Source organism: Galeopterus variegatus, unplaced genomic scaffold (genome assembly GCF_000696425.1).
Source record: "Galeopterus variegatus unplaced genomic scaffold, G_variegatus-3.0.2 Scaffold10642, whole genome shotgun sequence".
In the NCBI taxonomy this organism is placed as follows: Eukaryota; Metazoa; Chordata; class Mammalia; order Dermoptera; family Cynocephalidae; genus Galeopterus; species Galeopterus variegatus.
Genome location: NW_007736753.1, coordinates 31,538 through 43,796, shown reverse-complemented (window position 1 = coordinate 43,796; position 12,259 = coordinate 31,538). Strand labels below are relative to the sequence as shown.

At 35.1% G+C, this 12,259-nt stretch overlaps 1 pseudogene; it reads left to right on the top strand.

Moving 5' to 3' along the window:
• The first annotated feature begins 746 nt into the window (after positions 1 to 746).
• Positions 747 to 1,264, top strand: LOC103610133 (annotated as a pseudogene).
• Positions 1,265 to 12,259: the final 10,995 nt, after the last annotated feature.

The window sequence follows — 12,259 nt, the reverse complement described above, 5'->3', positions numbered from 1 at the left end:
AGACAGACAAAATACCCCAAGAAAAGAAAATTACAGGCCAACATCTCTGATCAATATAGATGTGAAAATCTTTCAAAAAAAAAAAAAAAAAAAGGAAAGAAAAGAAAAGGAAAAAAAATACTAGCAAATCCAATTCAACAACACATTAAAGGGATCATATACCATGACCAAGTGGAATTTATTCCTGGGATGCAAGGATTGTTCCACATATGAAAATCAATTAATGTGATAGACCATATAATAGAATAAAAGATAAAACCATATGATCACTCAACAGATGCAGAAAAAGCATTTGACAAAATTCAATACCTTTTGATGACAAAAACTCTCAACAAACTAGGAATAGAAAAAAAGTGCCTCCACATAATAAAGGCCACATGTGAAAAGCCCATAACTAATACAAGCAATGGCAAAAAAAACTGAATGTTGTTGAGAGTTCAGGAAAAAGGAAGCCCACTCTTGCCACTTCTATTTAACATAGTACTAGAAGTCCTGGCCAGAGCAATTAGGCAAGAAGAAGAAATAAAAAGAATCCAAATCAGAAAGGAAGAAGTAAAATTGTCCCTGTTTGCATATGACATGATCTTATACATAAAAAGCCCTAAAGACTCTACAAAAAAAGACTGTTAGAATAAACTAATTAAGTAAATAAACAAATTTAATAAAGTTACAGGATACAAAATCAACATACAAAAATCAGTTATGGCCTTTTGGCCAGAACTGCAATCTTCTAGTAATTTGAAAAAATGAGAAACACAAAGGGAAAGTGGAGAGGTACCCAACATATGTTCTCTAGGCCTTTTAGAAAACATAGTTGTTCCTTTAGCCACATACCTGTAAATTTACAAGAAACGTGATATTGTAGACATCAAGGTAATAGGTATGGCTTAAAAAGGAATGTCCACGAATGTTACCATGGCAAAACTGGAAGAGTCTACAGTATTACCCAGCATATTGTTAGCATTGTTGTAAATCCCAGAATATTGTTAGCATTGTTGTAAACAAACAAGTTAAGGGCAAGATTCTTGCCAAGAGAATTAATGCATGTATTGAGTATATTTAGCACTCTAACAGCCAAGACAGCTTCTTGAAACACATGAAGGAAAATGATCAGAAAAAGAAGGAAGTAAAAGAGAAAGGAGCCTGGATTCAGCTGAAGCACCAGCATGTTCCACCCAGAGAAGCACGCTTTGTGAGAACCAGTGGCAAGAAGCCTGAGCTGTTGGAACATATTCACTATGAATTCATGGCACAATGGGTGTAAAAAAAAAAATCAGTTGTAAATCTATACAGTAACAGTAAATTATCTGAAAAGGAAATATGGAAAACAATCCCATTTGAATAGCATCAAAAAGAACATAATACTTATTAATAAATAAGGAGATGAAAGACTTGTAGACTGAAAACTACAAAATATTGATAGAAGACATTTAAAAAGACACAAATAAATGAAAAGACATTTTGTATCCATTATTAGAAGAATTAATATTTTTTAAGTATCTGTACTACCCCCATGTGATCTATAGATTCAATGCAATCTCTATCAAAATCCTAATGGCATTTTTTACAGAAATAGAAAAAAAAATCTAAATTTCATAAGGAGCCACAAAAGACACTGAAGAGCCAAATAAATCTTGAGAAAAAAGAACAAAGCTGGAGGCATCACACTTCATGATCTCAAAATGTATTACAAAGCTGCAGTAAGTAAAGTAGTATGGTACTGGCATAATGACCTATACCTAAAGCAGTGGAAGAGGACAGCAAACTAAGAAATAAATCACACATACATGGTCTTCAGCAATGGTTCCAAGAATACATAATGGAGAAAGAATAATCTTTTCAACAAATGGTGCTGGAAAAATTGGATATCTACATACAGAAAGATGAAATTTGAACAATACCTTATGCCATACACAAAAATCAGTTCAAAATGGATTAAAACCTGAAATGTAAGATAAGAACTGACATGTAAAATTCCTAGAAGAAAATATAGGGGGAAACCTTCATGGCATTGGTTTTGGCAATGATTTAATGAACATGACACAAAAGTGCAGGCAACCAAAGCAAAAAACAGATAAGTGGGACTATATCAAACTAAAAGCTTCTGCACTGAGAAGGAAACAATCAACAGAGTAAAAAGACAACCTATGGAATGGAAGAAAATATTTGTAAATCATATATCTAATAAAGGGTTAATGTCCAAAATATGTAAGCAACTTCTACAACTCAAAAGCAGAAAAATTAATAACCTGATTTTAAATGGGCTAAAGACTTGAATAGACATTTCTCCAAGAAGACACATGAATGGTCAACAGGCATATGAAAACATGCTCAATGTCATTAATCACCAGGGAAATGCAAATAAAACCACAATGAGGTATCATTTCCCTGCCATAATGTCTATTATCAAAAAAAAAAAAAAAAAAGAAAGACAAACATTAGTGAGAATGTGGAGGAATTGGAACCCTTGTATACTGTTGGTGGGAATGCAAACTGGTGTAGCCACTATGAAAAACAGTATGGAGTTTTCTCAAAAAGTTAAAAATAAAACCACCATATGATCCAGCAATACCACTTCTGGGTATTTATCTAAAATAATTGAAATTAGAATCTCAAACATACATTAGCATTCCCATGTTCATTGCTGCCTTATTCACAGTACTCAAGAAACAACCTAAATGTCTTATCGACAGAGGAACAGATTTTTTACGGCAATACCACTTCTGGGTATTTATCTAAAATAATTGAAATTAGAATCTCAAACATACATTAGTATTCCCATGTTCATTGCTGCCTTATTCACAGTACTCAAGAAACAACCTAAATGTCTTATCGACAGAGGAACAGATGTTTTACATGTGGTAAATGTTTGTACATATGATGGATATTATTCAGCCTTAACAAAGAAGGAAAATCTGTAACATGAGAAAACCTGGATGAACCTGAAGGACATTATGCTAAGTTACACAAGCTAGTCACAGAAGGACAAATACTGCATGATTCTACTTATATGAGGTTTCTAAAATCATCAAATTCATCAAATCAAGGAGTAGAATGGTGGTTTCCAGGGGCTAGGGGAAAAGGGAAATGGGAAGTTGCTAATCAACAGGCATAGAGTTTTACTTAAGCAAAATATATAAGTTCTAGAGATCTGCTGTACAATACTGTACTTATAATTGGCAATACTGTAAACAACACTCAAAATTTTATTAAGAGGGTGCAATATTAGTTATGGTTCTCTGGAGAAACAGATCCCTTCCTGGAACGCTCTTTCCCCTGGCTTATGATATGGCTTGCTTCTTTTGATCATTCAAGTTTCAGCTTAAATGTCACTTTTTTCAGAAAGCAGTCCTTGACCACCCTATTTAAGGCTGTGCTCCTACCTCTAATTACTCTCTTTCACTCTTTCTTTTTTATAATACTTAAAATGATATATCATTATCTTATCTACTTCTTCATTTATTTATCATCTGTGTCTAGACAAAAACTCCTAGAGTAAAGAAAAGCACCTATCTTTTTCACTACTGTATCTGCAAGGTATGATGTGCTGTCTGGTATGTATTAGATATCATATGAAATTTCTTGAAAAAAATGAATGAAGATATAAAGATGTTTTTCATAGATTGGAAGGAGGCTAATGCTATAATCCAGGCAAGATCCCACTTGGTAGGTAGATACCCAGACAATGGGGCAGCAAACACAGTCTGCAGGCCAAAGTGCAGCCTGTCACCTGCTTTTGTAAATAATATCATGTTGAAAGACAGATTTATCCATGTGATTATGTATTGTCTATGGCAACAGTCGCAGAGTTGAGTAGTTGCAACAAACTGCCCAGGAAAGCCTGAAAAGTTTCCTATCTATCCCTTCACACAAAACGTTTGTGGATTCCTGATCTAGATATATGTATAGATAATGGGGATACAGCAGGGAGAACAGAATACTGTAAGCATTACTCTCATACCACAACTCTGTGTCCCATAATAATACACATGCAATTCATCTCTCTCCCACTTCAAGGTCTGTTCCCTACCTTCTTCCCTACCACTATCACTCCAGGATTAAAATAACCCTTTTTAACAGTGTACATCCCATTTTTCTGAGACCCTGACTATAACTCTTTAAACCTTCTTCATTATTACCATAAAGGTAAAGACAGGATCCTACTTATACATTCTGTAGCCTGTCACAATATTCTAGAACTTTCAAGTCATATGCACTGATTCAAGTGCCACTATTATTCTTGTTACTTCTTTTCCATTTTGGAAATGTTGTCATTTCATAAAACTTAATAAAATTCATATTGTTTTTGTTGAAATTCTATTAAAATGTAATTTCAACCAGAAATAGTGATCCATCTTTCTAGGATCATTGGTTTCTTTTAAATGGGCATGCAATGCATTCAACCTTTCAGACCACAGTAACATCAGCTAGGCCACTACAAATGTAATGTACATTTCCAGTGCTTTCCAAAGTTCTTAAATTCCACTCAAAGAAGAGACATTACTCAGCCAGCAATGAGTGTTTGTGACAAAAGTTGAAATCATGCATTTTTTCCTCTTTCCAGCACCCTTACACTCAGATGCAGGGGGCCTATGGAAAACTTACTTTGTCTACTAAGGAAGTCTTAGATTGTCCCAAGGACTCCTTACTCTGTCATCATTACAGCTTCTAGGAAGTGATGACTTGTTGACTTCATATAACTGCATGTAAAATACACAATGATAGTACCACATAGGCATAAATGATATTATAATAAGACCATTTCCTGCTTCAAGATGAACAAGACGAAAAGTTACTGAGATGTCACCAGGTCACAAAGAAAAAAAGCTGAATTTATGGAAGGGACTGTTATGGGTCTATGTACCTTACTCCCCTGCTTTTTCCTACTTAGTTACATCCTTGATTAAGACCATAACATGAAAAATAAGATGGGCTACTGATACCAAATCCATATTATAAACCACATATTAAGAGAATGTGAATGATTTTATGGGTATTTCTTTCGGCTATTTCATGTCTGTGGAAAAGCAGCAGGCATGATTATTTGCATGCCTTGGAAACCAACAAGCCCACACTTAAAAACCAAAAAAAAAAGAAAATAACCTAATTGCCTGCTTTTCATAATTCACTCTTCCATTACTTATTACAACCTGAAGCAAAAGTCTATGAGTGATTCCAGTAAGTGGAGTCAAAACCAAAACAAATCAAAACAAAACCAAGAAGAAAAATGAAAAACAGAAACAATCTTAAAACACAACCCACTTATTTACAGAGTGCATAGCTTAATGCTAAAGCTTCTCAGATTAACATGGTAACATCTAAAATGTATGTAGTAAATTATATTACAGGAATTAAGGCATGCAGAATATCTAATTCTCCTCTGATTATGACAGTAAAATATTATTTTATCATTAAAAAAACCAATTCATATTATTTTGATATGCTAGACTTCTGTTAACCAAAAGATAATCTACTTTTATAATTATTTACTCTATAGACTTTCTTTTCATCCAAAAAGTTAAGATCAAAGATAATTTTTTAGGGGCCAGCCCGGTGGCGCACTGCTACAGTGCGCCACTTGGGAAGCGCGGCGGCAGTCCTGCAGAGGGTTCGGATCCCACATACAGACCGGTTCCCGCTCACTGGCTGAGCGAGGTGCAGGGAGCAACACCGAGGGTTGTGATCCCGTTGCCGGTCCCGGGCTGGTACGGGCGCGACACTGAGGGTTGCGATCCGTTGCCGGTCATGAAAAAAGACAAAAAGGAAAAAAAAAAAAAAAAAGATAATTTTTTATTATTGGTATTGAATTCCATGTATTTTAACTTTAAACTTTTTGCAGTTTGATATTGATCAGATACCAACATCCCACAGAAAACAAAAACAAAATGCAAATTATAAAAGTAATACATTAGATGTATAAAGCAACAATATTTATATTACAAAAATATCAAGAAATAGTTCATTTATCTATTCAGGCAAACGAGATACAATTTTGATACATGGATGTAAGATATGGAAAGTTCTCTCTGACTGTTCCTCAGTTTGTAAAGTTTTATTGACTTGTTCTGTTAACTGCTTTCAAATACTCTAATTCTATTTTTCTGTGAACAAAATTTGCTAATTTCTTAAAAAGTCAATCAGTATAAGAAGTAAGATTCTTCTTCTAAAAGGTATTTTGGTTTTTGAAACTAATCTAACAGTGATCTACTGTTCTCCACATGTTGTCAGCAGTTTCCCCTTATTATTAAATTAGTACATCTTCTGTACACATTTCCACCCCCAGAACCTCTGGTCATGCCATTCTGTCCATTGAAACACCCTTTCCCTCATCCTCAATTGTAAGGGAACAATTCAGTTAAATCTGATACAATCATCCTTTAGGAATCTCAATTCTAGTGAATTTAGTTAGTTAGCCTGCCCACTAAATATATTCTGCAGGCCTGGCATTCCTCAAAATATTTTGTTTATTCTGCCCATCTCCCCCTTTCTAAATAGTACCCATCATCATCAACAGCTAATATTTTTAAACTAAGTTTTGTGCTAAATGCCATTCTATATGCTGGTACTACAGTGAGTTATAAGAGAATACAATTAATTTATTAGATACTATCCTAGATGTTGGTTCTACAATAAAGTTTCCAAACGATTAACAGTTAAGTTGGTTTTGCAGCTCATGCACAGTAAAATAAAAATAAATGATAAAAATATTATATATTATCAAGTGATTAGCCCATAGTATAGATGAAAAGAAATTTCAGAGAAAGGAGAGACTATTGTCAGCAGTAGTCAGGAAATAAATATTAGAGTAAAAAACATGTAGAGTATGAAAAGAAGATATTCTAAGAAAAAAAAGGAATGATCAAAATTGTGGAGGTGAGAATATATGAAGGTTGCACTGATGCAGAGAATTCACATAAGAAACAGAAGAGAAAAAATTGAGATTAAGGCCATGAATGCCCAAGTTCCTAGGCTTATTTTATAGAATGACAAAGAGAAAATGAAGACTTTTGAACTGTGGGTGATAGGAACGGAGAATAGCTTTACAAAAACTAATTTGGCATTACAGTACTATATAAATTTGGGGTAGGAAGATGTATTACAAGACTTTTATAGAAGACTAAGGATAAGATAACTGTGCTATGTGATATAGTAGTGTCATTGGTATTAAAAGGGAAAAATTTTGATGATAGTACAAAGAAAAAATTAATAGAAATTTGCGAGTGACATTACATGAAGAATAACTTGTAAAGAGACTAAGACCAGAAAAAAATGCTAATTTATAAAACCTACACAGAGCAAAGCCTGGAATATATAAGGTGGAGAAAAAGAGTTATGTTCCACATTTTAAAAAAATCAAGTGGACAACACTTTTGCTGTGGCTTGTTGCCTCACACTCTCCCTTCCTAGGCAGCTATGTTTTTCTGTGTTTATGAGCTACTTTTTGACAAATGGAATCATTCAGTAAAACTTATTTTTCTTTTATTATTCACTAATATAATATATATTTATTGAATGCATACTAAATGTTGGGCATTATGTTAGATAGTGGAGAAGCAGTGATAAACAAAATAGATACAGTGCCCGCCTCATGGTGGCTATGGTGTAAGGGAGAAAAAGAGATTTAATAAATAATTGCACAAGTAATTATTTAGTATGATTGTTAAGCATGCTATTAAGTAGAAGCACAGAGTGCTATGAGAGTTTATAGGAGAACGAGTTAGCCTAATCTGATAAGAGGCTCTCGAAATATTTCCTGAAAAATTAAAATAATATTTAATCTGAGATTTGAAAGATGAGTAGGAGTTATCTAGGTAAGGATGAAGTGTGTGTGTGTGTGTGTGTGTGTGTGTGTGTGTGTGTGTGTGCATGGTTTTAGAGGTGAAGAAGAATGTCACACATACATGAAACAGGATAAGTAAGGGTATAAGAGCAACAGGTCTTAGTGCATTTCAGGAAGAGAGAAAGTTGGTGTAGATTGAGGAAGGTGAGTGACAGAGGGAGATTAGTGAAAGATTAGGAAGGAGAAGCAGGCAGGAACCATTTAACCTAAATCTTGGAGAGTTTATAAGTTTAACCTTAGAGGAATGGAAAGCTATTAAGTGCCTTTAACGGGTTTTTTAAACAATCTGGTGAAAGTGTGAGTACTAGAATAGAGAAAGGCAAGATGAAAAGCAAGAAAACCAGTTAGGAGGCTATTTGTCTAAGTCCAGACAATTGATCACAGTGGCTTTAAGTAGCAGCAGTAGAGTTGGAGAGGAATAAAGACATGCAAGACACATTTTGGGAATTTAGAAAATAGAATTGACAAGATTTGATAATGAATTGGATGATATGGGGTGACGTAGAAGGAGCATCAAGGATGCCTCCAGGTTTCTGAAAAGAGCAACTCAGTGTATTAAACAAAAAGTCATTTGCCAAGACTGTTAACAATTGCAGAGAATCTGGTTTGATGGAAGCAGACCATGGGTTTAGTTTTTTGACTGTGAGGCATCTACATGGATTATTCAAATAGACTATTGTATAAATGGGTATTGAGAGTAATGTGGATTTAATGCTTGAATAAAACATTTTTAGGGGAAGATTTCTGATAAGTAGGGCAAAGTTTTGTAAAAATATTATTTATTAACTATAGCTTCTGTATTAGTTGAAGTGAAATTTTCACCTAAAGTGAATCTGGGGGGTTCTGGTCAAGATGGTGGAGTGGTCAGTTCTTGGTGTTGCTCTCTCCCACAGAATGATCAATTTGCAACTGTTAAGGAGCAACAACAGAAGACCTGAGATCTGTGCTGGAACAGGCAAGAACTGCATGCCACAGGACTCTAGTTCAGGTTGCTCCCCTATGCATAGAGAGACTTTAGAGCTTCTAAAGTCCACAAACTCCAAGCCTGCCAAGCCAGAGAAGGCAGGTGGGGCAGGACTTCTGGCCCAGGCTGTTCTGCACCCCCAGGAGAGACTTAAGAGGCTTGGGGCCCACACACCCTGCGCCAGCCAGGCCGGAGAAGGCAGTTGGAGTGAGACCTCTGGCCCAGGCTGATCCTTGCCCCTGGGAGAGACTTAAGAGCCACTGGGCGCCCACACCCTGAGCCAGCTGTCCCCAAACAAGCAAGTGCACTGGGAACCCCAGCCCAGGCCAGTTCCTATTGACCAGAAGTGGCAGTCCCTTCAGGATCCAAGCCAGACATCAGGGTGAAACGAATGGACTGTGATACCCCTAGACACATGACAAATCACCAAAGAAAAGGCACCAGATATATGAAAAATAAGAAAGCACATCACCACCAAAGAAAAATAATAACTCTGAAGCACTAGATCCTATAGAACAGGAAGTCTTTGAAATGACAGACAAGGAATTTAGAGTAACAATTCTAAGGAAACAAAATGAGATACAAGAAAACTCAGTTAGACAACACAATGAAATGAGAAAAAATATAATGTGTCTGAAAGAAGAAATGTACAAAGAAATCAATGCCTTGAAAAAGAATGTACTTGAGCTTCTGGAGTTGAAGGATTCATTCAATGAAATAAAAAACACAACAGAGAATTTAACCAGCAGACTTGCACAAGCAGAATAGAGAATTTCTGACCTAGAAGACAGGCTGTTTCAATTAACATGGGCAGACCAGAAAAAAAGAAAAAAGAATTTAAAAAATTGAAGAAAATCTACGAGAGATAACAGACAACCGTCAGCACTCAAATATCCGAATCATGGGTATTCCAGAAGGGGAGGAAAAAGGAAATGGCATTGAAAACATATTCAAGGAAATAATATCAGAAAACTTCCCAGGTATAGGGAAAGTCACAGATCTCCACATTCAGGAAGCCCAAAGATCCCCAAACATGTTCAACCCAAAAAGATCCTCTCCAAGACATATAATAATCAAACTGGCAAAACTCAAAGACAAAGACAGAATTTCAAGAGCTGCAAGATAGAAGTGGCAAGTCACCTATAAGGGAGCCCTAATCAGGATAACATCAGACTTTTCATCAGAAACCCTAAAAGCCAGAAAAGAATGGGATGATATATTCAAAACACTAGGGACAAAAATTGCCTGCCAAGAGTACTTTAGCCAGCAAGGCCATCCTTCTGAAATGAAAGACAAAGACTATATTTCTCAGACAAACAAAAATCGTGGGAGTTCACTACCACATGACCAGCCCTACAAGAAATTCTCAAGGAAGTACTGGGTATGATACCACAACAACAACCATCACACCCATGAATACTCAAGAAAGAATAATACCTACCAGAAAAACAAAAACGCTAACAAAAGAGAAAAAAAATAGTTTATTTATCACCCCAAGAAACCAACAAATACAGAAGACAAACAGAACATAGAAAGAAAGGAACAAAAGATACTTAAGAAATCTAAACAAAAATCAGTAAAATGCTAGGTGTAAGTCAACACCTTTCAATAATAACTCTAAATGTAAAGGGATTAAATTCCCTATTCAAAAGACACAGATTGACTGTTTGGATTAAAAAGATGGACCCAACAATATGCTGTCTTCAAGAGACTCACTTACCTGTAAAGACACATATAGACAAAGATTGAAAGGATGGAAAAAGATATCTCATGCAAATAGAAATGAAAAACGAGCAGGAGTAGCTATTCTTATATCAGATAAAATAGACTTTAAAGCAAAAACCATAAAAAGAGATTAAGAAGACCACTATATAATGATAAAAGGATCTATCCATCAAGAAGACATAACAATCATAAATATATATGCACCCAATGTTGGAGCAACCAGATTTACACAGCAAACACTGTTAGATATAAAGAAAGAGATAGACACTAACACCATAATAGTGGGGGACCTGAACACCCCACTCTCATCACTGGACAGATCATCTAGGCAAAAAATCAAAAGAAACACAAGATCTAAACAATACTTTAGACCAATTGGATTTGGCAGATATCTACAGAACATTCCATCCAACAACCTCAGAATATTCATTCTTCTCATCAGCACATGGAACATTCTCCAGTATAGACCACATGTTAGGTCACAAGGCAAGTCTCAACAAATTCAAAAAAATTGGAATTATTCCATGTATTTTTTCTGATCACAATGGATTAAAATTAGAAATCAATAACAAACAAAATTCTGGAAACTATACAAACACGTGGAAATTAAGCAACATTCTACTTAATGACATATGGGTCCAAGAAAAAATTAAACAGGAAATCAAAAATTTCTTGAAAATAAAGACACGTCATACCAAAACATGTGGGATGCTGAAAAAGCAGTATTAAGGGGGAAATTTATCACATTAAATGCTTACTTCAGAAGAATGGAAAGATGGCAAATAAACGATGTAGCACTTCACATTAAAGATCTAGGAAAAACAAGAACAATCCAAACCTAAAGTTAGTAGATGGAAAGAAATAATTACGATCAGAGCAGAATTAAATGAGATAGAAACCCCCCCAAAATACAAAAGATCAATGAAACAAAAAGTTGGTTTTTTGAAAAGATAAATAAAATCAACAAACCTTCAGCAAGATTAATTAAGAGAGAAGACCCAAATAACAAAAATTAGAAATTAAAAACATGATATTACAACTGACATCTCAGAAATACAAGGAATCATTAAGACTATTATAAACAACTATATGCCAACAAATCCGAAAATCTGGAGGAAATGGATAAATTTCTGGATGCATACAAACTACCAAAACTGAGCCAAGAAGATATAGAAAATCTGAAGAGACCAATACCAATAAAAGGGATTGAAGCTGTTATCAGAAGGTTCCCAACAAAGAAAAGCCCAGGACCAGATGGGTTCCCTGCAGAGTTCTACCAAACCTTCAAAGAGGAACTGATACCAATTCTCTACAAACTGTTTCAAAAAATTGAAACAGAGGCCATTCCTAAAACTCATTCTATGAGGTGAACATCACCCAGATACCAAAACCAGACAAAGATGCTTCAAAAATAGAAAACTACAGGCCAATATCCTTGAAGAATATAGATGCAAAAATCCTCAATAAAATACTAGCTAACAGAATACAGCAACATATACACAAGATTATACGCCATGATCAAGTGGGATTCATCCCAGGGATGCAAGGTTGGTTCAATATATGCAAATCCATAAATGTGATACATCACATCAATAAAAGCAAAAACAAAAACCATATGATCATCTCTATAGACACTGAGAAAGCATTCAACAAAGTTCAACATTCTTTCATGATAAAGACTCTCTACAAGTTAGGCATAGGCGGAAAGTATTTCAACATAATTAAAACCA